The 17,017-nt window shown below is 40.2% G+C and overlaps 1 protein-coding gene across 1 annotated transcript in view; it reads right to left on the bottom strand.

Annotated features, from left to right (window-relative positions):
- PLGRKT (plasminogen receptor with a C-terminal lysine) overlaps positions 1-17,017 on the bottom strand; it is a 51,588-nt gene that overhangs the window by 32,369 nt on the left and 2,202 nt on the right. The gene's annotated exons all lie outside the window — the stretch shown is intronic.

The following is a 17,017-nucleotide window of genomic DNA, read 5'->3' on the forward strand; positions in this document are numbered from 1 at the left end:
CTATGCAAATTGGTGAGGCTTTTTATCCAACATTTCCCAGGAAAGGGGGGGTGCAAGTGTTGGGAGGATTATTCATTGTTCTTAAGATCCAAGGGTCTGGGTCTGTAGTCACCTAGGCAAATTGGTGAGGCTTTTTACCAAACCTTGTCCAGGAAGTGGGGTGCAAGGTTTTGGGAAGTATTTTGGGGGGAAGGACGCGTCCAAACAGCTCTTCCCCAGTAACCAGTATTAGTTTGGTGGTGGTAGCGGCCAGTCCAAGGACAACGGGTGGAATATTTTGTACCTTGGGGAAGTTTTGACCTAAGCTGGTAAAGATAAGCTTAGGAGGTTTTTCATGCAGGTCCCCACATCTGTACCCTAGAGTTCAGAGTGGGGGAGGAACCTTGACATGTTGTTAGATGCAGATAATATTCTTTTGTACCCTTTCTACATCCTGGGCAGATCCTCAGCTAGTATAAATTATGATAGAGCAATGAAGTCAACGGTGTTGACAATTTACATCACTCCTCCCTGGGTTTCCAGCCTTTGGTAGAAGAGTATCTTAAAAAAAAAAAAATCACTTCATAATAATGTCTGTTCTCATGTCTCAGCTTTGCTCCTTGCCTGCACAGCATTGCAGCAACCACTTGCCAAAAAGATCTGGAAGTCATTTTAAATAATATGAAGTCTTTAAAATACCTCCACCTCCGCCTCCCCACACTATATAGGCAAGGTCTAGGTCTTCCTTTATGTCTGTTCAGCATCTAGTACATTTTTGGGGCTACAGTTAAATAAAAATATTTATTATATAGGCTTTTTGTAATAATCTGCTTGTAGGTTAGAACACTTCCCCAACTGTTTATACTTTATTAAAAAGCAAGCTCACCTACTGTCTATGTTGGCTTCCTATACATTGATTAAATCCTTCTCCAGCTACTTAAATCCTTCTTTGAATTGTGTTTCTCCTACCCAACACACACATGATCACCACAGACTAATGTACGCATTACAAAGTCTGCTAAATGTTTAGATTTACTATATACCAATTACTGGAAAAAACAATTTAGAGCTTTTCACAATATTTGTTCAATAAATAGAAACAAGAACACTGAAAATCAGACCTCTACGGTTAACTAGTGTACTGTGTATAATTTGTTCAACATTTTTTAAAGGCTGAAAGTATCCTTAAAGACATAGTGAAATGAACCAATATCAAAGAAATAGGTTTACGCACAAAAAGATCAGATATGCTCCTGAATTTTAAAAAGCTATAAGAATGTTGTGTATCTGATGTTTGGTTTATTAGTAGTATACTAGATTCTCAAGATGTTCCGGAAGTCTTCTGTATTTCTTAATAATGCCTTGCTCAGTGAAATAATTAAATATTGAGATTCTTTGTTAAATATGCTTTGTATTTGGCTTTGTTTCAACAAATTATTGTGGAAGGTGGTCTTCTCTAAATGACAAACAAAATTTCAGAATATATTTTAAACTTTTGACTCAAGCAAGGATAGTAATTACACTTTCTTTACCTTCCAACATTACATGAAATCTTCTCTGTGGTTTGCTGCATAATTGGGAATCTGTGCCAAATCAAATTGGTTAATATTAAACAAGGATCCACTCTAACAACTATGAACACAAAGGTAAAACAAATCTGAATTTGGTAGGATTCCCACTACTGACAGAGAAGCTATAACCTTAAACATATTTTTCATAAGTAAGCAGATTTGCTGAAGTATGTTATTTTCGTAGTATGTTTACTTTCTTTAAGGTTATATGGCTCCTATCAAAGATTAATATTCAGGAACATTTTCTGACTCTGGAGTTTATGTTTTGCCAACAAAAGATATGATGTTCCTTTGTCTTATTGGAATTTTTTTCAAAATAGTCTATTCTGTGAAGACAGTGGTAAAACAGATGCAGTGCAAATGGTTTCAAAGGCTCAAAAGTCAAGTTTTCAATACAGAGTTTATGATTTTTTAGAAACCAAGGCTACTTTCTTGTCACTGAATGTATTTCACTTATATGGGAACCAAAAAACAAAGGAGGTCACTGATCCAGCTATGGGTCTGTTTTGGCTGTACGTCCAACTGTACTGAAAGATAGAAGATACATGCTATCACTATGTACATCCACTTTAACAAACTTTCAATACAGTGAAAAATATTAAAACAGACATCTGTGTTACACAATGACATTGTGTAATACAAAATGCCATTTTGGGAGTAGGCCCCATAATCAAAAAGCTACTATTACAGTAATTACAGTTGTTTCCTATCACGGTCAAATTTCACTTAGTTTCTTCAAGACTTTCACTATATACCACTGTATCTTATCATCATAGCTTACATTTGTAAATATCTGCTGTGATACAAAGGTGACAAGTACACAATTAAAGCAACGCCTTCCCCATAAACACTTTATTCAATGACTTTCTGGTTCCTACTAATCTCTGTGCTGATTTGCCCTTGTACAGAAACCTTTTTCCTCCAGCGTGTTTTTCTGGGGTATGGCCCTTTAAGTTTGGCAGAACCAAGCATCTGCAGCTCTAAATTAACCATTTTGCAACTTACTGCTGTGGCATCTTGCTCTCTTCCAGCAAGCAAATATATGTTACTGTCTTTCCTTTGTTATTGTTGAGGCGATGACTCAGTCTCAGATACATATATAAAGATTAAATATGCAATCAGTAGGAGCGTAATATCAAGCAGCACAGGGGAAAAGAGATGGCTTGCTGATGTAAGTTTTTAATAATGCTTGGAATATCAGGAAAATTCCACAGTACTGGAAGACGGCTAATGTCCAATATTCAGAAAGAGCAAGCAAGATGATATGGCTCATTACAAGCTGGCTATCCTGACATTAAATCCAGGCAAAATAATGGAAGAGATGATACAGGATTCAACCTGTAAACAATTACAAGGTAGGAATAAAACTAATACCAGTCAACAAGCTTTTATGGTCAAAGAAATCTGTTTCCATCCTTTGAGATTACAAATTTTTTAGATTACATCCTTTGAGATTACAAATTGATAAAGGTAACTGTACAGATATAATATAGCCTTTTGAAAGGCACCTGATTTGGTATGGCACAACAGTCTGATTAAAAAATTAGCACTATATATGTACATGTTAAATGGATTAAATAGTGGCTGACAGATCTCAAAAAATAGTTTTTAATGGATGAATAACTGAATGGTAGGGTTGCCAACTTTCTAATTCCAGAAAACCAAACACCCTTGTCCCGCCCACTGCTCTGCCCTTCCCTGAGGTCCCACTCCTGCCGCTTGCTCTCCCCCGCCCTCGTTCACGTACTCATTTGCACTGCAAGACCCAAACAGGCATATTTATTGTTTTGACCGACGTATTATGCTAATTTCAGGTTTTATTTGTTACAGGACACTAGAGTTGGCAGCAAAATAGTCAAAAAGGGTAATTAAAAAAAATAATGAAATTTCACAAAGGTTTTCATGATTCTTTCCCTCCTCGCTTCCCATTTTTTGTAACCAGCTCCATGTTTTTTGTTCACTAAAGTTATTGTAATTTTATGGTGGAATTAGGCTGATATATTATCACAGCTGCAATAGGTCCATTAAAGGCCTACTCCTGAAGCCCAAATACAAATCCATAGAAGACAACCACAGAAATGCACACCTGTCCAGATACCTATATAAATAAATCTATAGAAACTGACTCCCACACTTACATGCAGATACACACTGTTGTTGTGTACACATCTAGCATGCACTAACACACATACTTCCACATTATTTATTATTACAATTGTTGTTTAGTGCCTAGAGACCCCAACAAAGATCAGGGCTCCAGGATGGCAGGTGCTGGACATACACATAAAAAGAGAGAGTCTGCAACAAAGAGTTTATAATGCAGCTAGATAAAGGTGGGGAGAAATGTATGATACATTGGCTCTTCTGCAATTATTAGTCAACAACATTCATTTTTAAAGAAATAATACATTTCTTTTAGAGTTCCCTTCTTTTTTAAAAACTTGTTATGAAATAAATACACACATACTTTAGGTCATCAATTTTTTTGTTCACAGCCAGCAGAAGGAATAAAAGTCAGAGTTAGGCTGTAAATTTTATTCACACAGGTATACACACACCTCCCTACACAAAGACACAAACAATGCATGCATGCACACACTTGTCTACACAGAGATACCCAGTTGGGAAAGGAGGAGGGTGGACTGGAGGGGAAAAGATGTGTTTGTGTTTGAAGGAGAGAAGATGGGGAGAGAAAGAGGCCAAGGATGAGAGCAGGGTGGGGGTGAGAGGGGGCAGTGAAGGAGAGAGGAGGGGGTGAGGGAGTATGTGGGGTGGATGGGAATGCTGGGGGAGGCAGAAGGTTACAGGTGCATGAGGATGTGGGGGGCACAGGGGTGTATAGGGTGCAGGGCTGTGGAGGGTGAGGGATATGGAGGTGGCAGTTCTGTGAGGTGGAGAGGATGGGTGGGACAGCACTGTAAAGGGTACAGGGCTGGAATGGGTAGGTGTGGGGGACAAGGTGAGATGGGACGGGAGAGGGATGCAATGATGGGTATTGAGCGTGCAGGGGGGTTGGGACAGAAAGGGATGCATGAGGGGGATGGGGATGCAGCCCCATTCCCAGCATTCGGAGACAGGGATACATACCTCCAACTCCTGGGTGCCGGCAATGGCGCAACAGACCACGGTTCACCACAGGGCAGTGAGGGCACACGCCACAGCTCAAGCCTAGTCACAGGAGGAGCGCAAGGAGGAGAAGTGGGCCGGCAGCAGTGGGAGAGACCAATGGGAGCTATGCCTGTGGGCGGGGAGTGGGGCAGCACGCGGACTCCCCTGGCTGCCCCTACGCATAGGAGCCGGAGGCAGGACATGCCGGCTGCTTCCCGGGAGCCGTGTGGTGTGGCGGCTAGCATGGCGCCTGCCAGCCCCACTGCACGGTGCTGCCAACCGCACAGTCAACGGCCTAGTCCGTACTGGAATCCCTTTTTGACCAGATGTTCTGATTGAAAACTGGACACCTGGTCACGCTACTGAATGGGTGTTGTTCTAGTCTGGTTCTGCAGGGATCAGTACTAGGCCTGATGCTGTTCAACATTTTCATCTATTATCTGAAACTAAATATTAAGTCACTGTGTTCGCCACAAATTTTATCAGCCAAGATTGTTGGAGCAGTAAATAGTGATAACAGGGCAATCATACAGTGTGATATAGATAATTTGATAAGATGGGCCCATTCAAACAAAATGTGTTTTAAGCCTAACCCTAACGCAAAGTTATACCTCTAGGAACAAGGAATGCAGGCCTTGCTTACACAGAAAGGAGACTGTATGCCGAAAAGGGGTCCTAGGGGCCACGCAACGCAACATGAGCTCCCACTACAAACGCTGTGGCAAACTAGGCTAATGTGGTGCTTTGATATATACACGGGGAAGTAGCAAGTAGTAGGCAAGTGATTTTCACCTCTGTATACAGTATTGGTGAGATGGATATTGAGTACATTTCTGGTATCCAAATTTTTTTTTATAAAAGACATGGGGAAAAAAACTGGAGAAAGTGCAGAAAAGAGCCATAAAATTATTCAAGGACTGGAGAAAACGCCTTATGCGAGACTTAAAATGCTCAATTTGTTTAGCTTGTCAAAATAATTGAGCAGAGATTTGATTACAGTAGAACCTCAGAGTTACGAACACTTAGGGAATGGAGGTTGTTTGTAACTCTGAACAAAACGTTATGGTTGTTCTTTCAAAAGTTTACAACTATCCTTGATTTAATACAGCTTTGAAACTTTATTGTGCAAAAGAAAAATGCTGCTTTCCCTTTTTTTTTTTAGTAGTTTACATTTAACACAGTACTGTACTGTATTTGCTTGTGTGTGTGTAGGTGCTATCTGATTGCATACTTCCAGTTCCAAATAAGGTGTATGGTTGACTGGTCTGTTTGTAACTCTGGTGTTCATAACTCTGAGGTTCTACTGTACTAGGTAGGAGTACTTTCACAGAAAGAAAATATTGGGTACTAAAGGACTCTAATCTAGTGAAGAAAGGCATAACCCAAACTAACGGTGGGAAGCACGTAAGTAGAACAGAGCAAGTTTAAAAGATTTGACAAAATATTTTAACACTATATTTTAAACCCACACATTTATAATTGATTGATTCCTACTAAAAATAAGTTTCTGCAAGAAAAACCAGTATTAAAGGAACCTATCCTATACATTTTAAAAACAAAATGTAAAACAGCGTAAAGCATAACCATTTGCCCATAAGTCATATTTCTGTAATAAATATATTAAGGACAGCATCTCTTTAGATATGTCTACAGTGGGAAAAGGTATGTTTTTACCATGAGATAGCTACCAGATGTAAAGCTCCAGCGCAAGCTGGGGAAGCTGTAGTTTTACTGAAATTTAGCTAGCTGAGATGAACCCTAGGTTCCCCACACGAGGGCCCTGGTGCTCCCTTCCTACTCCTAGGTGTAGGAGGTTAGAAGCCCCCATATTCTCTAATTTAGCAATGGCCCATAAAATATCACATATGCTTAGAGACTTTTTTTGACCCCAGCAGACCATACTTCCTAAATCTTACTCTAGAATATGGCAATACATAATTGTGATGCAATCATTCCCATTAATACCTACATATCCAGCTATCATGTTGAAAAAAAATATACTTCATGGAACTACAGAAACAAGATTGAGCTAGCTACTGGAGATGAAAATGCACATGCTTCTTCGTTTGTTAGGAGGGTTATTATGAAGGAGAAGTATACTGATCTTGTGACATGTTATGAAGCAGAGCCAAGGCTAGCACAGAATTACCTGCCTAAATTTCAAAAGGAAATAAAGGCTTCTTTTGTAAAGGCAAGAGTGTGCCTCTCCAGTATACTCAAATTCTTTCTTTTTCAACAAAAGAATGGAGAATAATGACTGACATATACTAAATATCAGAAAGATTTGAGTAATAGAATTCTTCACAAAGCCAAAGGTTATTAAAAAATTAAGCAGTCATGGGATGAGAGTTAAAGAACCGTCATGGATCAGAAACTAGATACAACACAGAAGGAATAAAGTGGTTACTTTCATCATTGCAAAAGTTAACAATGGAACGCCCCTAAAATCTGAAGTAGAAATGGTGGTGTTAAATATTTTTAGCAATTATTTAGAAAATGTGGCGTACAAGTTTGCAGATGGAAAAAAGCTTAATTTACACTAGTCAAGACTAGAAGACGACTTAAGAAACCCATAGGTGCTCTTTACCTTCTCACAGTACAACAACAAAGGGAAAACCAAAGAAACTGAATATCAATCAATTGAACTGTTAATATTAAACTTTTTCCCCCTTCACAGTCTAAACCTCGCTGCCACTAAATGCTGAGGCCAAGAATTTAGTAGGATTCAGAAAAGGATTAGATATTTATATGGACAATGAGAACATTTACATATTAGCTGATATTTTAAAAAGCGGGATGGAGCATAAGCATTCATACTTTAGGCCATAAGCCAACTACTTGACCAGGGGTAGGAAGAAACTTCTTCTATGATGAAATTTTCTATAACTGTCTATTTCAGGGTTTCTTGCATCTTCCAGTGAAGCACTTGATAATGGCTCTCTCAAGACAGGAAAATAGACTAGATGGCCTACTGGCCTGAACTAGTATGGCAAGACCTACATTCCAACACACCAGTCAACTGATATTCAGTTTTCTTTGGACAAAATAAAAGTGAACTAACATTCCACACCACATCCCAATCTGTTAAAAAGCATTTCTTTTTCCCTCTCCAAGCTGTCACTGTGTCACTTTCTGACAGCAGATAAAGTTAATGGGTATGTATGAAACTGATGTCATTATGGCTTCATGGCCCAGGCAGCTGTGATGATAGGAAACCAATAACAAGCATTCATATAACCTCTACCACAGCTCCTAAGAAGCTGATTACACCCTTTACTATGACTGAAGTAGAAAGCCCTGGAAATTGAGATTAATAAATCTGATCCTAACTCAACTCTCCAACGACTATGCCATAACAGAAGTAAAAGGAGACGGTCTCTACAGGCTGAGACTGACTAAAAGATCCAGATGAGAGGGATCAGTTAACTGTCTTCATCTTGATGCAGCCAATTTTGTCATGCTGGGTTGCTGCACTCTATCACAACTGTAAATTAAGATACTCCAGTTAGGATGAATGTGGTACACATTTGCCAGTGGGGAAGCACCCTATCAGATGCTTTATTATGCTGAAGTCATCTTCTGTCAGTCTTTCCCCTTCCCAGCCAGGATAACACACCTCTTCCTGGTCAGTCTCTCTCTTCAAAGCAGAAGAAATTTATCAGCTCAGACACACTTATGTCCCTGCACAACAGCATTTTCCCAGCATCATTGTGGTCAGGACATTTAAAGCTGATAAGGATCATACAGTCCTAGGCAATTTCAACAAGCAACTACTGAGAAAGTGATCCTGTACAGGAGTGAGGACATCAACAGATGAGCTCTTCAAAATTCTCAAACTTCGGCAGGAAGACAAGGGAAAGAGACAGACATGCTCCCTTTGTATCCACGTCTTGGCAACGCACAAGAATTGTTTCAAATGCACAAATCATTCCCCTGCCAATAAGAGCTATATTTTAAAAGGTCGCCTCAATGATGAACATTTATGGTAGCTGCAGCTGGTTACAAATTTACTATGCTTGCAGCAGAATGTACATATAGCAAGTGGTTTTAGTATCTTCTTTGAGGTCAACAGTCTCTGCCCATTACATGGGTGGCCAAATAAACACCCATGATACTGCAGAAACGCTAGCGCTATGGTTTTCTAACCTAGGTCCACATCATGCTCTGCCATAGCAAAAACATGCAGGAGGACCAAACATTTGAAGTCACAGCATAATATCACATAGTGCAACTGATAGGTAAAAATTTCTAGAAGTGCAAAATCCAGAGTAACTTGTTAACCCATTTAAATGTTTTCTCTGGTCTCTCCACTCCAATTCAGAGTCGCATCCTCTGGCGCACAGCTGCAGCCAAACCTCATTTTCTTTTAAGGTTAATCTGAAGTGTGCTTAGTAATGAGACAAAAATCTGGGATCAATATTTGCAACACAATTAAGGTGCTGTTACAAAAGCTCATGCTCAAGGTGCCCCATTTATCTACAGCAGAAAGACCAGCATATGACCACCTATTTCTTTTTGACTCACCAACATTCTTAGTATGGAAATTTCTCACCTCTTCAATCCCCTGGCTTGTATCACTTTCCCATAATGCTTTAATTCTATCTTGGCAACCTTCAGTAGCTGGATGATGTGTGGAAAAAAAATAGTGCTTAGATGCTATGATAATGGGCACTATAAAAATAATCTCAATCGATCATCTACAACAGTGGTTCTCAAAGCCGGTCCGCCGCTTGTTCAGGGAAAGCCCTGGGCGGGCCAGACCGGTTTGTTTATCTGCCGCGTCCACAGGTTTGGCAGATAGCGGCTCCCACTGGCCGCGGTTCGCTGCTCCAGGCCAATGGGGGCCGTGGGAAGGGTGGCCAGCACGTCCCTTGGCCTGCGCCGCTTCCGGCAGCCCCCGTTGGCCTGGAGCAGCGAACCGCGGCCAGTGGGAGCCGCGATCGGCCAAACCTGCGGATGCGGCAGGTAAACAAACCGGTTCGGCCGGCCAGGGGCTTTCCCTGAACAAGCGGTGGACCAGCTTTGAGAACCACTGATCTACAATTCATAAATAATGGAAGACCATCAAAATGGAAAGGCAGCATCCAACTGAGCAGAAATAGAAGTGACAAAATTCTGACTAGTCATAAATTCAAACTTCATTATTAATGGCATTGCAAGTTAATAAATAAAATAGCTAATAACAGTTAATACTATAAATGACTCGCTGTGTTACCATAAAGAACACTGATTCAACACAGCACGGCATATAATTTAAAAGAAAAGCAACCTAATTTGTAACTAGCTATAAGAATGTACTTCATTTTTGAAGTTTTTAAAATTTAAAATTCTATTTCATTAATAGAATATGCCAATAGCTAAAGAGTTGCTCTAAAATGGATGCAAGAGTATTAAAGTTCTATTCACAGTACTTAGAGATATTAACCATAAATGCAAATGAGGAAGAATAAGAGGATCTTTGTAATCTTAATCAGATCCCAAGCATCCTGCATCTTGGTAACACTCTAATGACAGCATCAGGGTAGCGAGTAGTCTTCTCATGGACCACCGGCTTGTACCTTCAAGGAGCCTCTCCATCCACCACTTCTTGTGAACCTCATCCAGATGTCAGAACAATGGAGTCCTTATGGTCAAAGAACATAAGGACTCCATAGGACTAATGCTGCTGCTGGCAATGACCTTTGAAAAGCAGATCTTCTTGGATGCAAAAAGGAGAAGCAAATGGAGATGGCCTCCACTGGAGGTGCAGCATCTGTACTCCCTTGTGCCTCACTGGAGCTCCAAGGGTTATTGGGACAGATTTAAAATGGTATTTAGGTGCCTAACTGGATTTACAAAAAACATCTAAGCCTGTGTTGTGGCTTACTTCCATTTACTTCAATGGCAGTTAAGCACCTAATATACTTAGCCACTTTTGTAAATCCCATTAAGCATCTATCCGCATACTTAGGTGCCTAAATACTTTTGTAATTCTGGACTATTGTTCCTAAAGCAAGCACAATGCCTGCTGGAGCTCTCATTGGGGCAATGTACAACTTGCACTGCTCCCAAAGAATTATTACTATACAGTAAAATCTCAGAGTTACAAACACCTTGGGAATGGGGATTGTTCATAACTTTGAACAAAACATTATGGTTGTTCTTTCAAAAGTTTACAGCTGAACATTAAAACTTTACTATGCAGAAGAAAAATGCTGCTTTTAATCATCTTAATTTAAACGAATCAAGCTCTGAAACAGTTTCCTTACCTTGTCAAATCTTATTTTTTTTAAATTTCCCTTTTTTCTTTTTTTTTTTTTTTTAATAGTTTACATTTAACACAGTACTGTACTGTAAAGCATTTGTTTATTTGTTTTTTTCTCTCTGCTGCCTGATTGCGTACTTCTGGTTCCAAATGAGGAGTGTGGTTGACTGGTCAGTTCATAACTCTAGGTTCTACTGTATTCCACAATCCAGCACTTAGCGTTTCATTAGATTCTGATGGGCCAGTGAGGCAACTTTTAAAGTGTGCATTCTTTCTTCCTACCAAATAGAGCCACACTACTAAGATTCTCAAGGTCTGATTCTTCTCTCATTTGCACTGGTTTAAAATCAGGAGTTATTCCACTCAAATCAGTGAATTTACACCAGCATAAAATCAGCTTAAGTCAGAGCAGATTCAGGCCTTTTAATTCCTTGTAGGCCTTCTTTCTGATATGTTAATCTTCATCTAGGCATAATATTTCTAAAAATACATTTTGTTTGAAACAAAGTAACTCAACTGCAATAGAAACACTTTCCTACCTCAAACATACAGGTCTATTAGTGTCAGAGTGTTATTAAAAGACATCTGAAAAGAAAACTTAGAATCTGATTTGAAAAGTTATCTACCTTTGGCTCCAAAGATGACCAACGTGTCCCAGTTACACAATATGCCACAGTACTCTTATGCCAGTCTCCATCAGAGAGATATTAAAAAGAACTACCACGTAAAGCAGGGGTGGGTAAACTACGGGCCGCGGCCATCCAGCCCATCAGACATTTTAATCCGGCCCTTGAGCTCCCGCTGGGGAGCAGGCTCTGGGGCTTGTCTAGTGGCAACCAGGGAGCTCTATAATCCACGTGCTGCCCCTGCCCCAAGTGCTGCCCCTGCATTGGCTGGGAACTGCAGCCAATGGGAGCTGCAGGGGTGGCACCTGGCACAGAGCTGCCTGGCCAGTGCCGCACCTCCACTTAGGAGCCAGATCGGGGACATGCTGCTGCTTCCAGGAGCTGCGGGGGCAGCGCCTGCAGACGGGACAGCGTGCAGAGCTGCCTGGCCGTGCCTCCGCATAGGAGCTGGAGAGGGGACGTGCCACTGCTTCCGGGAGCTCCTTGAGGTAAGCGCTGCCTGGAACCTGTACCCCTGACCTCCTCCCATGCCCCAACCCCTAGCCAGAGCCCTGGCCCCCCACCCCTTGCAGCCCAACCGCCTGCCCCCTCCAATACCCTGAACTCTTCATTTCTGGCCCCACCCCTGAGCCCACATCCCCAGCTGGAGCCCTCACCCCCTCCTGCACCCCAACCCCATTTTGTGAGCATTCATGGCCCACCATACAATTTCCATACCCAGATGTGGGTGGCCCTTGGGCCAAAAAGTTTGCCCACCCCGATGTAAAGGGATCAACTTAAAATAATCATCCCGCTGTCTGATATCTTATTTAATATCATCCCAAGTACTCCCTAATATTACAGTAGCCAAAAGAGATTAGTGGAAAGAACCCTCTTATTTCTGGTTTTATGAATGGTGCAATATGCAGTACTTTGTGTATTGTCAATTCCCATGTTTCCCTTACGTAGTCTATCTGTTTTCTGTTTATGTGGGAACTTTCTAGAAAGCAACAGGGGAGAGGGGCTTTTGGGGTGTGGAGAGAGTGATATTAAAAACAAAAACTGGCAGTCGGGCTCAGAGGCAGACAGTGCCTGAAACTGCTGTTAACAGCTTTTTGGGAAATGACTTGGTTTTATTTTGACAGCTTTTTTGAAAAATGGCTCATGTTCCCACCCTACCCAGTGAATTTCTCTACTGAATTCCCCTATGTACAATTTAGTTTCTAGTGGTATACCATTTGAAGTGACAGTGCCTTGAAATATTATTTAGAGTGTATTCTACAAATCTGCCCAGAAAACACTTTTCCGTAGTGCAAAAATCATTCATGGAAGAAGACTTCTGGACTACATGGATAAGCATTAAATTCACAAACACTAACCTGAAACTCCATCTTTAACCTCTCTTGCTGTGTCTTTGTACTGCAATATTTAGGACTTACAAGATCTTTTATTGTTTGAAGATAGCTATAACACACCAGCAAAGGGCCATGCATTTATGACCTTATTAATAAGAGCTTCCTAGGTACCCTGTTCCATGACATCAAAGTCGACATAGCAGAAGTCTGAATTCACAAGAAACTACACATTGTACATATACAGACAAACAATTCACTTTTTAAAGACATATTTGACGGAGGGAAGAGGGAGAGAATTTCAGTGCACATGAGTAGTGACTCCTTTAAGAATTAAGATGTAAAACACCTTAAAAAAAAACAAAAGTCGTTAATCCATTAATCATCTTTAGGTTTCACTTTTTAAATCTGATCTCAACTAAGAAAAATATTTTCCATTTGAAAATGTTGCACTCACTATCGTTACAAGTAACCAACCACTTACACTCTGAAACAGAAATAAAAACAAAAATATTTCACTCTATTTTCCATGTGTTTACTTTGTGCATTTTAAAGCATTTTTTTGATGGTTAACTACAAGAGAGGTTTTTTGTTTTCTTTTTTAAGGAGGAGTAAACCCTGGATGCTCAGACAAAATGCTGTGATACAAAAATGCAGATAGAACAGAAGGTACTAAAAACAGATACTGTGGAAGGTACTTCATTATAGTCATGCAAATGGTGCTCGTATAGCATTTTGTTTTTCCTATTTATAAACATTATAAAATGTCTCATATATGCTCTAAGACCTGGATTCTTTCTTCTACACATTCAAATTTTAAGGTAAGGCAAAAACATTATATACGTTAGCTGTAAATCTGATAATTTTAAGGAAGAGCTTCATGTGTGATCCCTCAAGCAGCAGGGATAGAATAAAGTGAAGCCTCAATTATATCTTTTGTTGGGAATCCTTTTGACTAGATTTGAGATGGATTATTTAGCTCTGGAGACACATATCAATGCAAACACAAACAAACAGCAAGTCCTCCAGAACAAGGCAGCCTGATAGTCCAATCTTCATTATTTTACAAAATAGCAGCAAGACAAAACTTACAAGGCCTCAATTCTTTCTTCTGGCTGAGTTCAACTTGGCTCAAAAATAGAGTGGAGAAGCGGAGGCATGCTACCCTTGCACTCCTCTCTTCGGGGGCCAGCGGGTCACCTGTACAAACTAGAGCAACCCTAATCCAAGCTATTTATTAACAAACACTGAGGCTGAATTACTAACTTTTTTTATTTTTGTGAGCTCGAGAGAATAGTCTGTGGTATCGTATGTTAATAGCAATAGATTTATTATCAAGCTTGATAATGTACTAGGCATTTTAAACCAAATAGACTTGGATGCTCTTCGAAGCTCTCTGGGCAGATACAGCATATTCCTGCCTTGTCTATACTAGAGGGTTAAATTGATGTAAGTTATGCAACTTAAGTCAATGTAAACTATGTTAAGTTATGTAAGGCGGTGTCTGCACCATGCTATGTCAGTGGGAGACGCTCTCCCGTCGACATAGCTCCTGGCTCTCACTGAGGTGGAGTACTGAATTCGACAGGAGAACGCTTTTCCATTGACTTATTGCATCTTCACCAGACCCACTAAATCGATGCTGCTGCATCAATTGCTGCAGCGCCAATTTAGCCCATACTGAAGACAAGCCCTTAGTGAAGAAGCTTCAGGTATTTTAGTGAATGATAGGTTTTCTGAGGAAGTGAGAAGAAGTGACAACCTACTCCTATGTCTACTGTGTAAGACAACACGAAGGGTTTTCAGTTATTCAGCCATCTCACTGCAATGTGAGATAAGGAAGATTGCTTTGAGAAATGTTCTCTTGTATAATAAGTTTTCATGTTCTTTTCTTCTGACCCAAAAACAACAAAAGATTAAAATGTATTCTGGGTAACAATGGATTTGAGGAATTGGGAACAACATAAGAACGGCCATGCTGGGTCAGACCAAAGGTCCATCAAACCCAGTATCCTGTCCTCTGACAGTGCCCAATGGCAGGTGCCCCAAAGGGAATGAACAGACAGGTTATCATCAAGTGATCCATGCCCTGTCACCCAATCCCAGCTTCTGGCAAACAGAGGCTAGGTACAGCATTCCTGCCCATCCTGGCTAATAGCCATTGATGGACCTATCTTCCATGAATCTATCTAGCTCCCTTCTGAACCCCGTTATAGTATTGGCCTTCACAACACCCTTTGGCAAGGAGTTCCAGAAGTTGACAGTGTGTTGCATGAAAAAAATACTTTGTGTTTGTTTTAAAGCTGCTACCTATTAACTTCATTTGGTGGCCCCTTGTTCTTGTATTATGAGACGGAGTAAATAACACTTCCTTATTTACTTTCTCTATACCACTCATGATTTTATAGACCTCTATCATAACCCCTTAGTCGCCTCTTCTCCAGGCTGAAAAGTCCCAGTCTTATTAATCTCTCCTCATACAGAAGCTGTTCTATACCCCTAATAATTTTTGTTGTCCTTTTCTGAACCTTTTCCAATTCCAATATATCTTTTTTGAGATCGGGCGACCACATCTGCATGCAGTATTCAAGCTGTGGGCATACCATGGATTTATATAGAAGCAATATGATATTTTCTGGCTTATTATCTATCCCTTTCTTGATGATTCCCAATATTTTGTTCGCTTTTTTGACTGCCGCTGCTGCACATTGGGTGGATGATTTCAGAGAACTATCCACAATGACTCCAAGATCTCTTTCTTGAGTGGTAACAGCTAATTTAGACCCCAACATTGTTTTTGTATAGTTAGAATTATGTTTTCCAATGTGCATTACTTTGCATTTATCAACATTAAATTTAATCTGCCAATGAAAAAGTTAAGTTATTGTAAGGAAAGCAACTGTAATCCTTCTGTAAGAACCTCCAATCACAATTTCCATCAAAACATGCAACAACAACAAATATCCAGATGTATCTATGTATTATACATAAGTTGGCACTTTCCCTCTGCAGAAACAGAACTAGTTAGAACTAAACATACTATAATCAGAAAATAATGTTTAAGAAGGAAAAATCTGACATGCATAAAACCTGCAAGTATAAGTTTTGTATGTACACACAACTTCAATTCACTCCGGGGGGTGGGGGGAAGGGAGGGGGAGACACAGCAGGCGGGGGTGTGGAAGAGACTTAGCCCATCTTTTTCTTCATTAGCCAGATTGCAATTACTTTCCACTTTTGTTATAAGACTGCAACACGTTTTTCTCAGGCTCCTGGTATTTCCCCCCGCCCCAATTTCCAATTATACAAACATCTTCTCCAAATATTCAGTTAAGTTTAAATGTCAAAAATTTATTCAGTTTAAATATTAATATTTAAAAAAATCTACTTGTCTTCAGAATGCTTCAAAAGCTAAAATATGCCACCTACTGGCAATTTAAGTGCAAAGTTCATCCATCAATAATTTGTAAGGAAAGATGTATTTTTAAGAAAAGGAGTACTTGTGGCACCTTAGAGACTAACCAATTTATTTGAGCATGAGCTTTCGTGAGCTACAGCTCACTTCATCAGATGTATGTATACATCTCACGAAAGCTCATGCTCAAATAAATTGGTTAGTCTCTAAGGTGCCACAAGTACTCCTTTTCTTTTTGCGAATACAGACTAACACGGCTGTTACTCTGAAACCTGTATTTTTAAGGTACACTGTATTTGATTTCAACTTCAGAAGTGTACAGAAAACTTTAGATTAAACTTTATACTCCCCACTGACTTGCCTCTGACTTTCAGTTTACTGTATGTCTACACTGCCCTGCATTTCAGACTACGGGGGTGTGAACTGCAGCACCTGTAGTGTACCCATGGGTAAGTTACAGCACAGCACTTTGGTACATGCTGCAATTCACACCCAGTAGCCCAAAATGCTGGGCAGTGTAGACATGCCATCAGAAGTTATTAAAATACTTGACAGCATATCAGACAACCACACTGCTGCCTGAATAAGAAAGAGTAATTCTATTGCTTACTTCTGGATTTCAGTGTCAAAAGCTTTCTTCCCCATCTCCATTATGCAACAATCTAATAAAATAATGACAAACTGGAGAGTAAGTCATCCAGCATAGTCTACCTAACCTTTGGTCTTTATCAGCTTGGCTCCAG

Source organism: Lepidochelys kempii, chromosome 5 (assembly GCF_965140265.1).
Source record: "Lepidochelys kempii isolate rLepKem1 chromosome 5, rLepKem1.hap2, whole genome shotgun sequence".
NCBI lineage: Eukaryota > Metazoa > Chordata > Testudines > Cheloniidae > Lepidochelys > Lepidochelys kempii.